This window comes from Pogoniulus pusillus, chromosome 2 (assembly GCF_015220805.1).
Source record: "Pogoniulus pusillus isolate bPogPus1 chromosome 2, bPogPus1.pri, whole genome shotgun sequence".
Lineage (NCBI taxonomy): Eukaryota > Metazoa > Chordata > Aves > Piciformes > Lybiidae > Pogoniulus > Pogoniulus pusillus.
The window spans coordinates 3934327-3949293 of NC_087265.1; positions in this window are offsets into that span (position 1 = coordinate 3934327).

Below are 14967 nucleotides of genomic sequence, written 5' to 3' on the forward strand. Positions count from 1 at the left end.
ATCAGCTAAATACTCAGAGTAACTTCTCTCTTTCTAAAACACTTCAGACAGCAGTCTGAGGCTTTGCATTCCTTGTCCAGTTTTGGGCTCCTCCAGTTTAAGAGGGACAGGGATCTGCCCAAGAGAATCCAGCAGAGGGATACAAGGAAGATTAGGGGACTGGAGCACAATGAGGAGAGGCTGAAAGACCTGGGGCTGATTAGTCTGGACAAGAGATGACTGAGAGGGGATTTAATCAATGTCTACAAATATCTGAGGGCTGGGGGTCAGGAGGGAGGAGACAGGCTCTGCTCACTTGCTCTTTGGGATAGGACAGGGAGCAATGGATGGAAGCTGCAGCACAGGAGGTTATACCTCAACACAATGGGGAACTTCTCAACTGTAAGGGTCCCAGAGCACTGGCACAGTCTGCCCAGAGAGGTTGTGGAGTCTCCTTCTCTGGAGACTTTCAAGGCCTGTCTGGATGTGTTTCTGTTTGTCCTGAGCAAGATTGTATGGTGCTGCTCCAGCAGGGGATTTAGACTCAGTGATCTTTTTGGGCCTCTTCCAACCTCTAACACCCTATGGTCCTCTATTGGGGAAAAAAATGAGGTGAATTAAATATAGCCTTAATGACAACTGACCACAAAGCCTTTAAATGAATCTCTGCAGAGCAAGATGTTTAAAAACCAGCAGAAAACAAATGGAGTGGATTACAGTTAGTGCCTTGGGGTTAGTTACATCTGCACGTCCAAGTTAAGTTCCTTAAGCGCAGCCTGAAGGATTCGAGAGTTCAGACCACAAGAAATTTCTTTGCACATGCTGAAAACACAGACTGCTTCCTGGAAAGGAGATCAAATGTGAATTTGATTAATTGCTGCAGTCACATATTAAAAACTTTTGCTTCTTATCCCATTAAAAGTAACACTAATGAGCAATGGCTGTGACCTCCCAGAGGAAAGCCACGTGGGCGCCGACCCCTCGATATTTACCACCCAAATTTAATCTTTGTAATGGACACCTTAAAAGGAATCTGATAGAAAACACTAAAGAGCTGCTCCAAAACTAAAACACTTAAGGAAGGTTTTGATTAATGCCTTGTGATTAATCAATTGATTAATATAGTTTTCAATACAGATGTTAGGACACTGTCTGCTTTAATCAGCCCTCCTGAAAACGGTGAAGACAAATGATCTATTTTTCCGTCGATCGGGAAAGAAAAGAGAAAGCTCTTTTACCCCTTGATGTGAATGATAAGGCAAAGTCTCCCTTCAGGATGGCCAGAGTGGAGTAAAAAGAGAAAGTTCTTTTACCCCTTGATGTCAATGATGAGGCAAAGTCTCCCTTAGCATGGCCAGACTGGAGTAAAAAGAGAAAGTTCTTTTAGCCCATGGTGTAAATGATGAGGCAAAGTCTCCCTTAGCATGGCCAGACTGGAGTAAAAAGAGAAAGTTCTTTTACCCCTTAGTGTAAATGATAAGGCAAAGTCTCCCTTCAGGATGGCCAGAACGGAGCAAAAAGAGGAAGTTCTTTCACCCCTTGATGTCAATGATGAGGCAAAGTCTCCCTAAGCACGGTCAGATTGGCATAAAAACAGAAAGCTCTTTTACCCCTTGGTGTACAGAGGAATCAGTGCACCCCCAGCAAGTTTGCACATGGCACCAAGCTGTGTGGCACAGTTGACTTGCTAGAGGGCAGGGATACCATCCAGAGGGACCTGGACAGGCTGGAGAGGTGTGCTCAGGCAAACCTCATGACACTCAACAAGGCCAAGTGTAAGGCCCTGCATCTGAGTTGGCGCGGTCCCAAGCACAAATATAAGCTAGGTGGGGAATGGCTGAGAGCAGCCCTGACAAAAAGGACCTGGGGTGATGAAAAGCTCAACAGGAGCCTGCAGTGTGAATGCAGCCCAGACAGCAACCCTGTGCTGGGCTGCAGCAAGAGCAGTGTGGGCAGCAGGGCAAGGGAGGGGATTCTGCCCCTTGGCTCTGCTCTCCTCAGACCCCACCTGCAGTCCTGGGGGCAGTTCTGGAGCCCCCAACACAAGAAGGACATGGAAGTGTTGGAGTGAGTCAAGAGGAGGCCAAGAAGATGCTCAGAGGGCTGCAGCAGCTCTACAGTGAGGACAGGCTGAGAGAGTTGGGGCTCTGCAGCCTAGAGAAGAGAAGGCTTTGAGGAGACCTTATAGTGACCATCCAGCATCTGAAGGGGGCTACAAGAAGGCTGGGGAGGGACTATTCATAGAATCAACCATGTTGGAAGACACCTTCCAAGCTCATCCAGTCAAACCAACCAACAGATCACATTCTGAGATTCTGTCATCCACACCTCCCTGGAGTTGTTCAAGGCCAGGTTGGATGAGGCCTTGAGCAACCTGTTCTAGTGGGAGGTGTTCCTGCCTATGTTGAGGGGTTAGAACTGGCTGAGCTTTGAGGCCCCTTCCAACCTAAACCATTCTGTGATCCTGTGAAAATGATTCTATGATGTGCCTGCAGCAGTCATGAGAGGTTCAAGTTAAGCAACACTGAAAGCCAAAGATGTTGTAAGCTTTGTACAGAAGAATGAAGTTTTGCTCATGAGAAACATTTTGATCCTTAAAAAAAGCAAGAAGGTGGCAACAGGAGTGACCTCATTGCTCTCTACAACTACCTGAAGGGAGGCTGCAGCCAGGTGGGGTTGGGCTCTTCTCCCAGGCAACCAGCAGCAAAACAAGGGGACACAGTCTCAAGCTGTGCCAGGGGAGGTCTAGGCTGGATGTTAGGAGGAAATTCTTCATGGAGAGAATGATTGGCATTGGAATGGGCTGCCCAGGGAGGTGGTGGAGTTGCCATCCCTGGAGATGTTCAAGAACAGACTGGATGGGGCACTTAGTGCCATGGTCTAGTAGATTGGCTAGGGCTGGGTGCTAGGTTGCACTGGAGAAGCTCGGAGGTCTCTTCCAACCTGTTTGATTCTATGATTCTACAAACTATGTAACTGATAAGGCACATTCTCCCTCAGGATAGCCAGATTTTCTCCTTTATACAAACCCTACAGCCTAGAACTCCTGCTGAGGTGCCATCCTTTCGGGCAGCACCTCAGGGGCTAACCCTAAACCAAGCCAGACATTCAGCCCAGGCTGAACAGCACTTTTAAGAAGGAAATGGCTTTGCAATCACTCTGCAATCCCCACTTTAAAGCCCCCTTTTCCCTCCCCTGATCTTTGCACTTCTTTATTTATTTATTTTCAATTCCCAGACTGCTTCTAATTTGCCATTATGCTTTTTGCTGCTGCCCTGCTCCAAACTGAAATCTTTATTCCAGTCAAAAATAATCACCCCGTAATTACCGTGACAAACTGCCCGAGCTGGATCATTGTGGCCATTTCGACTAATGATATTGTATTAGAATGCCTTGCAATAGACTTCAAATGGAAAATATAATTATGTGCATTAGTTTGTCTAAGCATTTATAAGATCACATATCCATCAGTGATCAGGTCTCATAAAAAAAGCCATAGATCACTGTCAGTGCTGGTTTGGTTATTGGAAATGGGGGCCGTTAGCAACTCGGCTGAAGATGGGCACCTTAAATTTCACTCATTCTCTTGGCTGCTGAATCCCTGCGAGCTCAACTCCTCCAAAATGAGCAGGGGGGTTCAGCTGGTGGCACAGGAACAAATTATCTGACAGCCTCACCCAACACAGAATAGATATCTAAAGGACTGTTTAAAAGAGAAAAGCCTTAATCTGGAAGATCTGTTTAACGTTACACACTCCACTGCTAACTGTGCATGAAGTTAAGTGGCTCTATACATCTTCACTGAACATCTACACTCTCTGCTTTGAAAAGCTAGGGTGACATCTGAGTAGCCTTTTTGCACCCCAAACCACACAGAGAATCTCTCTCCCTTCTCTTCCAAACTGATTGATTCTATACATGCTGACTGAACATCTACATTCCCTGCTTTGAAAAGCTAGGGTGACAACTGAGAAACCTTTTTGCACCCCAAACCAGACAGAGAATCTCTCTCCCTTCTCTTCCAAACTGATTGATTCTATACATCTTCACTGAACATCTACACTCTCTGCTTTGAAAAGCTAGGGTGACATCTGAGTAGCCTTTTTGCACCCCAAACCAAATAGAGAGAATCTCTCTCCCTCCTCTTCCAAACTGATTGATTCTATACATCTTCACTGAACATCTACACTCTCTGCTTTGAAAAGCTAGGGTGACATCTGAGTAGCCTTTTTGCACCCCAAACCAGACAGCGAATCTCTCTCTCTTCTCTTCCAAGCTGATTGATTCTATACATCCTGACTGAACATCTACACTCTCTGCTTTGAAAAGCTAGGATGATATCTGAGTAGTTTTGCACACCAACCAGAGAACCTCACTCTCACAGTGAATCTTCAGAACAAGACGCCTCAGCCTCAAGCTGTGCCAGGGCAGACTTAGGCTGGATGTTAGGAGAAGGTTGTTGCCAGAGAGAGTGATTGGCATTGGAATGGGCTGCCCAGGGAGGTGGTGGAGTCGCTGTCCCTAGAGGTGTTGAAGCAAATCCTGGATGGGGCATTTAGTGCCATAGTCTATTTTATTGGCTGGGGCTGGGTGCTAGGTTGGACTGGATGAGTTTGGGTGATTCTGTGATTCTATACATCTTCACTGAACATCTACACTCTCTGCTTTGAAAAGCTAGGGCGACATCTTAGTAGCTTCTTCGCACCCCAACCAACCAGAGAATCTCACTCTCACAGAGAAGCTTCAGAACAAGAGGACACAGCCTCAAGCTGCACCAGGGCAGGTTCAGGCTGGATGTTAGGAGGAAGTTCATCACAGAGAGAGTGATTTACATCAGAATGGGCTGCTCGGGGAGGTGGTGGAATCACCATCTCTAGAAGTGCTTAAAAAGAGTCTGAATGAGGCACCAAGTGCCATGGTTTACTTAATTAGAAGGTGTTAGGTGGTAAGTTGGATTCGAAGATCTTGAAGGTCTTTTCCAAGCTGTTTGATTATGTGATTCATCTTGTCAAATTTGCAGTTCTACAATGCCAACTGCCTTAATGCTACAGGATGGTTTGTGTTGGAAGGGATTTAAAAATCATCTAGTTCCAACCCTCCTACCATGGGTAGGGATGCTGACACTTAGACCAGGCCCCATCCTAACTGGCCTTGAACACTTCCAAGGAGGGGGCATCCACAACATCCCTGGGAAACCTGTGCCAGGGTCTCACCACCCTCACTGTAAAGAATTCCCTCCTCATCTCCAGTCTGAATCTGCCCTCTTTCAGCTTAAATTCATTGCTTCTTGTCCTATCACTAAAGGCCTTTGTAAAAAGTCACAGCATCACAGAATGTCAGGGGCTGGAAGGGACCTCAAAGGATCATCCAGTTCAACCCCCCTGCCAGAGCAGAATCACCTATACTAGATCAGAGTGGAAAATCTCCAGTTTCAATCTCCCCTCTTCCAGCTCAAAACCATTGCTTCTCATCCTATCACCCCAAGCTTTGTAGGGACCCAGCAATCATTTCTGAAGGAACACAAAGCAGGTAAGAACTGCCAAACACAACCCTCATCCCACCCTAAATACATCCAAATCCCTCAAATGCACCAAAAACCCTATCCCAGCCACACACCAAAAAGTTTTCAGAGGGGCTGCCTTGATTTTCCTTGCCCCATTTTCCAGCCCAAAAAAAAACCTATTTCACCTGTTTGGAGCCTAGCAGCTGGAGAGCAGGGAGGCATCTCTGCAGGACACAAAGTAAAGGGAATGCTGGCAAACACCATCCAGAGCTGTTTGCTCAGGGGCAATTATGCCACGTTTACAGCAAATAAATGGTGACACCAATTCCCTGATTCCTCAACAACTCCTGTTACTGTTTATAGATGGAGCTGACTGTTAGAGCAGCCAAACCCACAAGAAATCCCTCCTAAGCTTTCTCGTAGACCCCTTTTGGGTACTGGAAAGCAGCTCTAAGGTCTCCTTGGAGCCTCCTCTTCTCCAGGCTGAACAGCCCCAACTCTCTCAGCCTGTCCTTATGCTCTTTATGTACTTTCTTTTCCTTTGGAAAACCTCACCTGAATATTTTCAGTGGAATCATAGAATCAACCAGGTTGGAAGAGACCTCCAAGCTCATCCAGTCCAACCTAGCACCCAGCCCTGGCCAATCAACCAGACCATGGCACTAAGTGCCCCAGCCAGGCTTTGCTTCAACACCTCCAGGGACAGTGACTCCACCACTTCCCTGGGCAGCCCATTCCAATGCCAATCACTCTCTCTGCCAACAACTTCATCCTAACATCCAGCCTAGACCTCCCCCGGCACAACTTGAGACTGTGTCCCCTTCTTCTGTTGCTGCTTGCCTGTGAGAAGAGCCCAACCCCACCTGGCTACAGCCTCCCTTCAGGTAGCTGCAGACAGCAATGAGCTCTGCCCTGAGCCTCCTCTTCTCCAGGCTAAACAATCCCAACTCCCTCAGCCTCTCCTCATAGGGTTTGTGGAAGGTGCCCCTACTCATGAACTGGATGATCTCTAAGGACCCTTCCAACCTAATCACCAAATCTTTCTGAAGCCTCTTTCTGATATTTTCTATTTCTAAAGTAGGTGCCACACCGATTAAGGAGCCTCAATATCCAAAAGCTCAATACAAGAGCTACCAAAAGCCCCACATGGCATGAGTACAGTCAAAACAGACAAAGAAAGGTGCTTCTGTCTGCTGAGCTGCTGGCTTTTGCCTTGTTTCCTAAACAAGAGCAGAGGACAAGCAATCCTTTTGTTGATAGGAGTTACCACCACGCGGCCACGGCAATGTCAAGGAGGATACAACCACAAACATCTGATGCCATATTACTGCATGACATGGATGAGTTATTACATCAGCTGTTATTTCATAACAATGATGAGTTGCTCTCAGAGAATAAAAGGAACATCTTTCTTCCACTTTTTGGGTCACCCGAGGTGCTCAGCTATGGTTTCAACACCACGCTCAAATAACATCGCTCGCCCTGCTGTGGTGCCAGTATAAATTTCAGCCATCCAAACAAGATTGTATATTTGAACTGACAAAGAATAAATTATTTCCATCTGGCATAACTGATGGCAGTGTCAAAGCCCTGCCATATAATTCTTCATCTTATAGAGATCTCTCTTGGTTTGTGCATAAGATAACCATGCTCTTTTCCAATAGTGATAGGAAGATGAAATGAAGAAGAAAGAGGGAAAAGGAGAAAGAAAGGACAAAGGAGGGAGAGGAGGAGGAAGAGGAGGAGGAAGAGGAGGAGGAAGAGGAGGAGGAAGAGGAGGAGGAAGAGGAGAGGAAGAGGAGAGGAAGAGGAGAGGAAGAGGAGAGGAAGAGGAGAGGAAGAGGAGAGGAAGAGGAGAGGAAGAGGAGAGGAAGAGGAGAGGAAGAGAGGGAAAGGAAGGGGAGGGGAGGGAGAAAGGAGGTAAGAATGAAGGAGGAAGAAGGAGGGAAGAAAGAAGAAGAATTCTATTTTATCATTATATTAATTTTAATTTATTATTATTAGTTAATTTTTAGGCAGGATCCCCTAGGGTAGTCTGTACAGGAATGCATCCAGGTGGGTTTGGAAAGTCTCCAGAGAAGGAAACTCCACAGCCTCTCTGGGCAGCCTGCTCCAGGGCTCTGGCACCCTCACTGCAAAGAAGTTTCTCCTCATGTTGAGCTGAAACCTTCTCTGTTCCAGTTTGTAGCTGTTGCTCCTTGGCTTATTGCTGCTGACCTCTGAAAAGAGCTTGGCCCCAGGCACTTGACCCCCACCCCTCAGACATCTGTACACATTGATCAGATCTCCTCCCAGCCTTCTCCAAACTAAACAGCCCCAGAGCTCTCAGTCTCTCTTCATAGGAGATGCTCAAGTCCCTCAGTCATTCTCATGGCTCTCTGCTGGACTCTTTCTATCCAGTCCTTGTCTCTCCTGAACTGGGGAGCCCAAAACCAGATGCAGTATTCCAGGTGTGGTCTCAGCAGGGCAGAATAGAGAAGGAGTTGAATAGGCTATGAAATTTCAGAAGAATTAATTTTAAAGTGGTAATCTATGCCCTAGAAAGTGTGTATGGAGAAATCCAGATGTTTCTGGTCTCTCTTTCTGACATCCTCACCACCAGAATAAATTGTGTTTCCAGGCTAATGCAATAGATAAGAGATATGAATGAACCTCAGCCGGTTCAGTTGATAAAATTAACATGCTGATGATATTTTAATGTTTCCCTATAATCAAGGGGGCATGGATCATGCCTCCACCAGTCCCATTGTAATTCTCTTCTTTAATCTTTTCTCAAGAAACAAACACAAAACAGAAGAGTAAAATGACAGAGCATTAGAGGGGATTATACAGTACACATTATGTGCTCCAGTCTTAAAGCAAGTTGTTTGTCACATGGTTGAATGGCTTTGCCCAAAGGTATTGCAGCAAAGCAACTGATATACTGGAGACTTGGGGTCAGAACCAGCATTCCTGCAGTGCAAGTGTGTGGCTTGCACATTATAGCTTCTGGTGGAGAAGATGCAGTGAGCTGGAGAATAATATTAACCTTGCAGAGCCACTCACCATCCATACGACCTTATGCAGAGGATATAAAATCATAGGCAGAGGAAAATTTGACTTTGAACCTAAGGCATGCAGAATTTGGCCCAAAATGCTGCTTTGCAGGAGCATGGCAGCTTGAGATAAAATTGCATTTGGGGGTTGACAAAAAGCTAAAAGAGAAAGAAAGGTAAAGAACATGGAGGGGAAAAGAGAGGGAAGAAATAAAGATAAAATAAGGAGAAAAACAAAGAGAAAAAAAAAAAGAGAAAAGCAAAGAGAGAAAAAAAAGAGAAAAGCAAAGAGAAAAGAAGAGAAAAGCAAAGAGGAAAAAAAGAGAAAGGCAAAGATGAAAAAAAGAGAAAGGTGAAGAGAAAAGAGAAAAGCAAATTTAAAAAGAGAGAAAAGCAAATGGAAAAAAAAGAGAAAAGCAAAGAGAACAGGAAAGCGAAAAAAAAAAAGAGGAAAGCAAAGGGGAAAAAAAGAGAAAAACAAAGAGAAAAAAGAAAATCAAAGAAATAAACACAGAAAAGCAAAGAGAAAAAAGAGAAAAGCAAAGAGAAAAAAGAGAAAAGTGAAGAGAAAAAAGAGAAAAGCAAAGAGAAAAAAAAAAGAGAAAGGCAAAGAAAAAAAAAGAAAAGCAAAGAAAAAAAATATTTTAAAAAAATAAAAAACTTAAAAAGGAAAAAATAAAGAGAAAAAAAATGAGAAAACTAAAAAGAAAAGTAAAAATGTTTTTTAAAGAGGGGGAAAAAAAGAGGAAAAGAGAAAATTAAAGAGGAAAAAAAAAAAAGAGATGAAAAGTGAAAACCAGGGGAAAAAGGGGGAAAACAAAGAGGAAAAAAAAAATAAAAGGAAAAAAGGGGAAAAAGCAAAGCACTGACTTTCAGAAGTACTGATGAGGTCTTCCTTCCATTTAAGTGGAACTTCTTCTCTTCTAGTTTGTGCCTGTTGCCCCTTGTCCTATCACTGCAAAAAGTCTGCCTCCACCCTCTTGCCTCCCCTCCCACACTTTAGTTATTGATGAGCACTGAGAAGATCCTCTACCTGGCTGCCCTTCTTGGGGCTTATCAGCCCCAGGGCTCTCAACCTTTCCTCCTCACAGAGATACTCCAGACCCCTCAGAATCCTTGTAGCCTCTGCTGGACTTTCTCCAGCAGTTCCCTGTCTCTTCTGAACTGTGGCACCCCGAGCTGGACACAGTGCTACACAGAAGCTTCACTAGGGCAGAGCAGGGAAGGACTTAATGGCTCACACTCTTCCTAATGCACTCTAGGGTGTATTAATTTCCCCATATGCCTGTATAAGTCTCTGTGAGAATGTCTCCTTACCATGCCATGGTTGGGTCTCTCCATGATTGGGTGTCCAGTGTCAGCAGATGGCAGCTCTAGACCCTAGAGATGCACTCAGCATTCCCTAGTCTCTCATGAGCTGGAACTGTGTTTCTGCTTCCTGCCCTGGTTACAGGGATTTTATCTTTATGCAGAGACAAAGAGCAGCTAACACAGCTCATTTGCTTCCTGCTTAGGAAAAGAGCTCTGCAACAGCTCCCCTCAAATATCTCCCAGCACTTCTCATGTCAAATCCTCAGTGTGACCTTCTACCACAACAGACAAGAAGAGGTGAGCTTCAGGCAGAAACATTTCTCCTTGAGCCAAAACATGACTGCAGGATAGAATCCCTGTTTCAACTAAACCCATTTCAACTAAGCAATCAATTTCCACCGTGGGATTGACTTACACAGCTGGCAAGCTCACTGACCTGGAGGTATCACAGACTGAAGGTTCATGCAGGTCTGTTCTTTCTATTGCCAAGAGGTCTATCTCTACCAGGAGACCACCAGAGAGTGCTCTTCTTGGCACATGCAGGATGTTGGCCTTTTACATGCAGAGAATACCAAGAGGCAGCTGTTATTTCATGGAACAATTATCAGCCTATTCCCTATCACAGCAAATACTGTTGGAAGAGGATGCAATAAGGTCTTTACCTAAATGCACACACACACACACAGAGCCTACTTTCTCTCTTTAGGATTTTCATCTGATGTCAAAAGCCATTCATTGTGAAATAGAATCAAATCAAGGAAACACAACATGCAAGATGCATTCCAGGTCATGGTGAACCTGTACCTACAGTGAACTTGGGTACAGTCAAATGTGTCAGCCCTGAGCTAATTTCTACACTAAGGAGTATTTGACTGGAGGGGGGGGGGGACGGGGACAAACCCACATAACACAAATCCAACCAAACAAAAAAAAGCTCTTCTAAGGACAGAAATCTAACACAAGGATTATTTTTTTTACTTGACTATGAAACTCTAATTTTTTCACTTTACTCTGAGCTCTTTTGGGCAGTGTGTTAACCTGAAAAAGATAAAGATATATCTTAGTTTTTCCTTCACACTTTTCTCCACTCTTTCCTTTTTAACTCATTCCTTTAATAGCCCAGTCTAAGCAACAGCTCTGACAGCAAAACCTATGAGGGTTTTCAGATTCAATAACCAAGACTGGAAAGGAGACATCCCTCATCTCAACTTCAGCTGAGTAACTGCAGATCCTTAACATTACCCTCTACACTGGAGGTCTTCAAAGTCATCAATCTGTTGGAAATATGCTGACAGCTCAGAGTGGTTCTCTAGTGCCTAAAATGTGCTGTGCTGCTCAAAGAGTGTAGTGTTCTTAGATCACTTGGAAAGAGATGACTGAGGAGGCAAAAGGTTGAGCTTTCTGTTCCTGCGGCACCTTCAGCGGGTAGCGCGGCACACGTGGTCCCAACACGATGTGTGCAGGAGGATCACACAAAGATCCAGGTTGGAAAATTCCCTCAGGATCAACAACGCCAACCTAGAACCCTACTCTACAAGATTCACCTTAAACCATAGCCCTAAGCACCACATCCAAACCACCCTTAAACACAGCCAGGGTGGGTGACTCCACCACCTCCCTGGGCAGCTCATTCCAGTCCCTCACTACTCTTCATGCAAAACTTTTTCCTAATGCCCAATCTAAACCTGCCCAGCCTCAGCTTGAGGCCATTCCCCTTGTTCTGTCTCCAATTCCCTGTGAGAAGGGCCCAGCAGCAGCCCCCCCACAATGTCCCTTCAGGTAGCTGCAGACAGCAATGAGGTCTGCCCTCAGCCTCCTCTGTTTTACAATGACCATCCCCAGCTCTCTGTCACTCCTCATAATATTTATGCCCCAGACCCTTCCCCAGCTTTGTTGCCTTCCTCTGGACCTGCTCCAGCACCTCCACATCTCTCTTGTACTGAGGTGCCCAAAAACTGAACACAATACTCGAGGTGTGGCCTCACCAAAGCCAAGTGCCAGAGGACAATCACCTCCCTGCTCCTGCTGGCCACAGCATTTTTAATCCCAGCCAGGATGCCATTGGCCCTCTTGCCCCCCTGGGCACACTGCTGCCTCATATTCAGCTCCTGTCTATTACAACTCCCAAATCCCTTTTTGCCAGGCAGCTCTCCAGCCACACTTCCCCAGGCTGTGTTCTGATGGACATGGCACACTTCTGGTCCAGCTCTCCAAGGGCAGAGGGATAGGTGGATTAAAATGCAAGTGCATTGGCCACTGGTAAGGAAATGGAAATGAATCCTAAGAATTTGTAGAACATAAGCCTAGCATCCTCTTTCTTATCTCCCTAAGCTCCCAGGATCACTTTCAACATCTTTCAATGTTTAGGAACAAGTTATGCACCATGAGGGTGGTGGAACATTGGAACAAGTTGTCCAGGGAGGTGGTTGAAGCCTCATCCCTGATGATCGTAGACTCATAGAATGGTTTAGGTTGGAAGTGATCTCAAAGATCATCTAGTTCCAAACCCCTGCCATAGGCAGGGACATTTCCCACCAGAACAGGTATTCAAGGTGAAGCTCAACAGGGCCTTGGCCAACCTGATAGAGTTGAGGATGCTCCTGCATAACACAGAAGGGGTGGGACAAGATGACCTTTGGAGGTCCCTTCCAACCCAGACCACTCTACAATCTTCATTTTCCTGATGTGAAAATGTTTTGAGGTGATTTGAAACAACTACCATGTGCATTGTCTCTGGCCCTCCTACAGGCCAAAACTCAACTACAGGAGTTTGACATGAGTGTTTCTCTGTCAGGTCTGCATTTCCCTTCTTCCTGAGGGCTTTGCTAAACTCTCCCAGACCTCTTGCAAAGATAACAGGAATATAGCAATCAAAGGGCAGGAGAGCAGGATAAAAGATAACAGACATACAGCTATCAAAGGGTTGCCCAGGCAGGTAGTGAAATTTCCATCCCTGGAGGTGTTTAAGGCCAGGCTGCATTAGGTTTTGGACAGCCTGATCCAGTGTGAGGTGTCCCTGCCCATGGCAGGGGGGTTGGAACTGGCCAGTAGGACGAGCGAGGTTATTCTTCCCCTATACTCAGTACTGGTCAGGCCACACCTTGAGTGCTGTGAGCAGTTCTGGGCTCCTCAATTCAAGAGAGATGTTGAGGTGCTGGAAGATGTCCAGAGGAGGACAACAAAGCTGACAAAGGGCCTGAAGCACAGCCCTGTGAGGAGAGGCTGAGGGAGCTGGGGGTGTGCAGCCTGCAGAAGAGGAGGCTCAGGGCAGAGCTCACTGCTGTCTACAACTACCTGAAGGGAGGCTGTAGCCAGGTGGGGTTGGGCTCTTCTGCCAGAAAAGCAGCAACAGAACAAGGGGACACAGTCTGAAGTTGTGCCAGGGGAGGTCTAGGCTGGATGTTAGGAGGAAGTTGTTGTCAGAGAGGGTGATTGGCATTGGAATGGGCTGCCCAGGGAGGTGGTGGAGGCACTGTCCCTGAAGATGTTGAAGCAAAGCCTGGCTGAGGCACTTAGTGCCATGGTCTGGTTGATTGTCTAGGGCTGGGTGCCAGGTTGGACTGGATGATCTTGGAGGTCCTTTCCAACCTAGTTGATCCTATGATCCTTGTGCTCCCTTCCAACCCTGAGTGAATTCTATAAAACTGCTGGTCAGAAGGCAGTCACAAATTTCACATCCACTGGCACAGACTGTCCAGAGAGTCACAGGACTTCAACATTAGCACTTCCTGCTCAGATCTGCCTTTCGCTTGCTCCTGAAAAGGTCTCTGCTAAACTCCCAGACCACTTGAAAAGATAACAGGAACACAGCAATCAAAGGGCAGGGTCACAGAATCAACCAGGTTGGAAGAGACCTCCAAGATCATTCAGTCCAACCTAGCACTGAGACCTAGACAATCAACCAGACCATGGCAGGAACTCAGCTATTAAAGCACAGGATAATGCAACAGGTTACACATCCAGAGTACTTTGGAACAGTGTCCACATTGTTCAGCTTTGTTGCATAGCTAAAATAGTTGTTAATGATGCTCTTAATTGCTATAACTTCCTCCTAAAGCATCACTGGGTTTAGCTATGTCATAGGAACTGGAGAGATTACATGAATATATGTTTCCTCTTCTGAGGAGAAGCTGAATATGTACATCCCTCTGGAGAGTGCTTGCATTGCACTAGAACAAACTACATATTTGTTAAACAGAAATAGCAAGTGCATTTTTCATTAAGCATCAGGAATTTAGCCAAAACAGTCTGGTAGGGCTGGAATGGAAAGCTTCACACTAGAAGGAATCACATAATAGTGAGGAGTTGGAAGGGACCTCTGGAAATCATCCAGTCCAACTCCCTTGCTAAAGTAGGGGCTCCCACAGCAGCTTGTCCAGGATCACAGTGGCCAGATGGGTTTGGAAGCTCTCCAGAGGAGACTCCACAACCCTTGGAGATGTTAAAAAAAAAGGCTGGGGCATTAGTGCCATGGTCTCGTTGATTGGACAGAGCTGGTTGATAGGTTGGACTTAGAGGTCTCTTCCAGCCTGGTTGATTCTCTCTGGGCAGCCTCCTCCAAAGCTCTGACACCCTCACAGCAAAGAAGTGTCCTCATTAGTGTTGCCAGCAGGTTGAGGGAGGTGATTCTCCCCCTCTACTCCACTCTGCTGAGACCCCACCTGGAGTACTGCGTCCAGTTCTGGAGCCTCTATTACAAGGAGGATGTGGATGTGCTGGAGTGTGTCCAGAGAAGGGCCACTGGGATGCTCAGAGGGCGACAGCAACTCCGCTGTGAGGACAGACTGAAGGAGTTGGGGCTGTGCAGTCTGGAGAAGAGAAGGCTCCCAGGTGGCCTTCTTGTGGCCTTCCAGGATTTGAAGTGGGCTACAAAAAAGCTGGGGAAGGACTATTCAGGATATCAGGGAGTGACAGGAGTGGGGGGAATGGAGCAAAGATGGAGATGGATAGGTTCAGACAGGACATGAGGAGGAAGTTGTTCAGCACGAGAGTGGTGAGAGCCTGGAATGGGTTGCCCAGGGAGACAGTTGAGGCCCCATCTCTGGAGGTGTATAAGGCCAGGCTGGATGGGACTCTGGCCAGGCTGCTCTAGGGTAGGGTGTCCCTGCCCATGGCAGGAGGGTTGGAACGGGATGATCC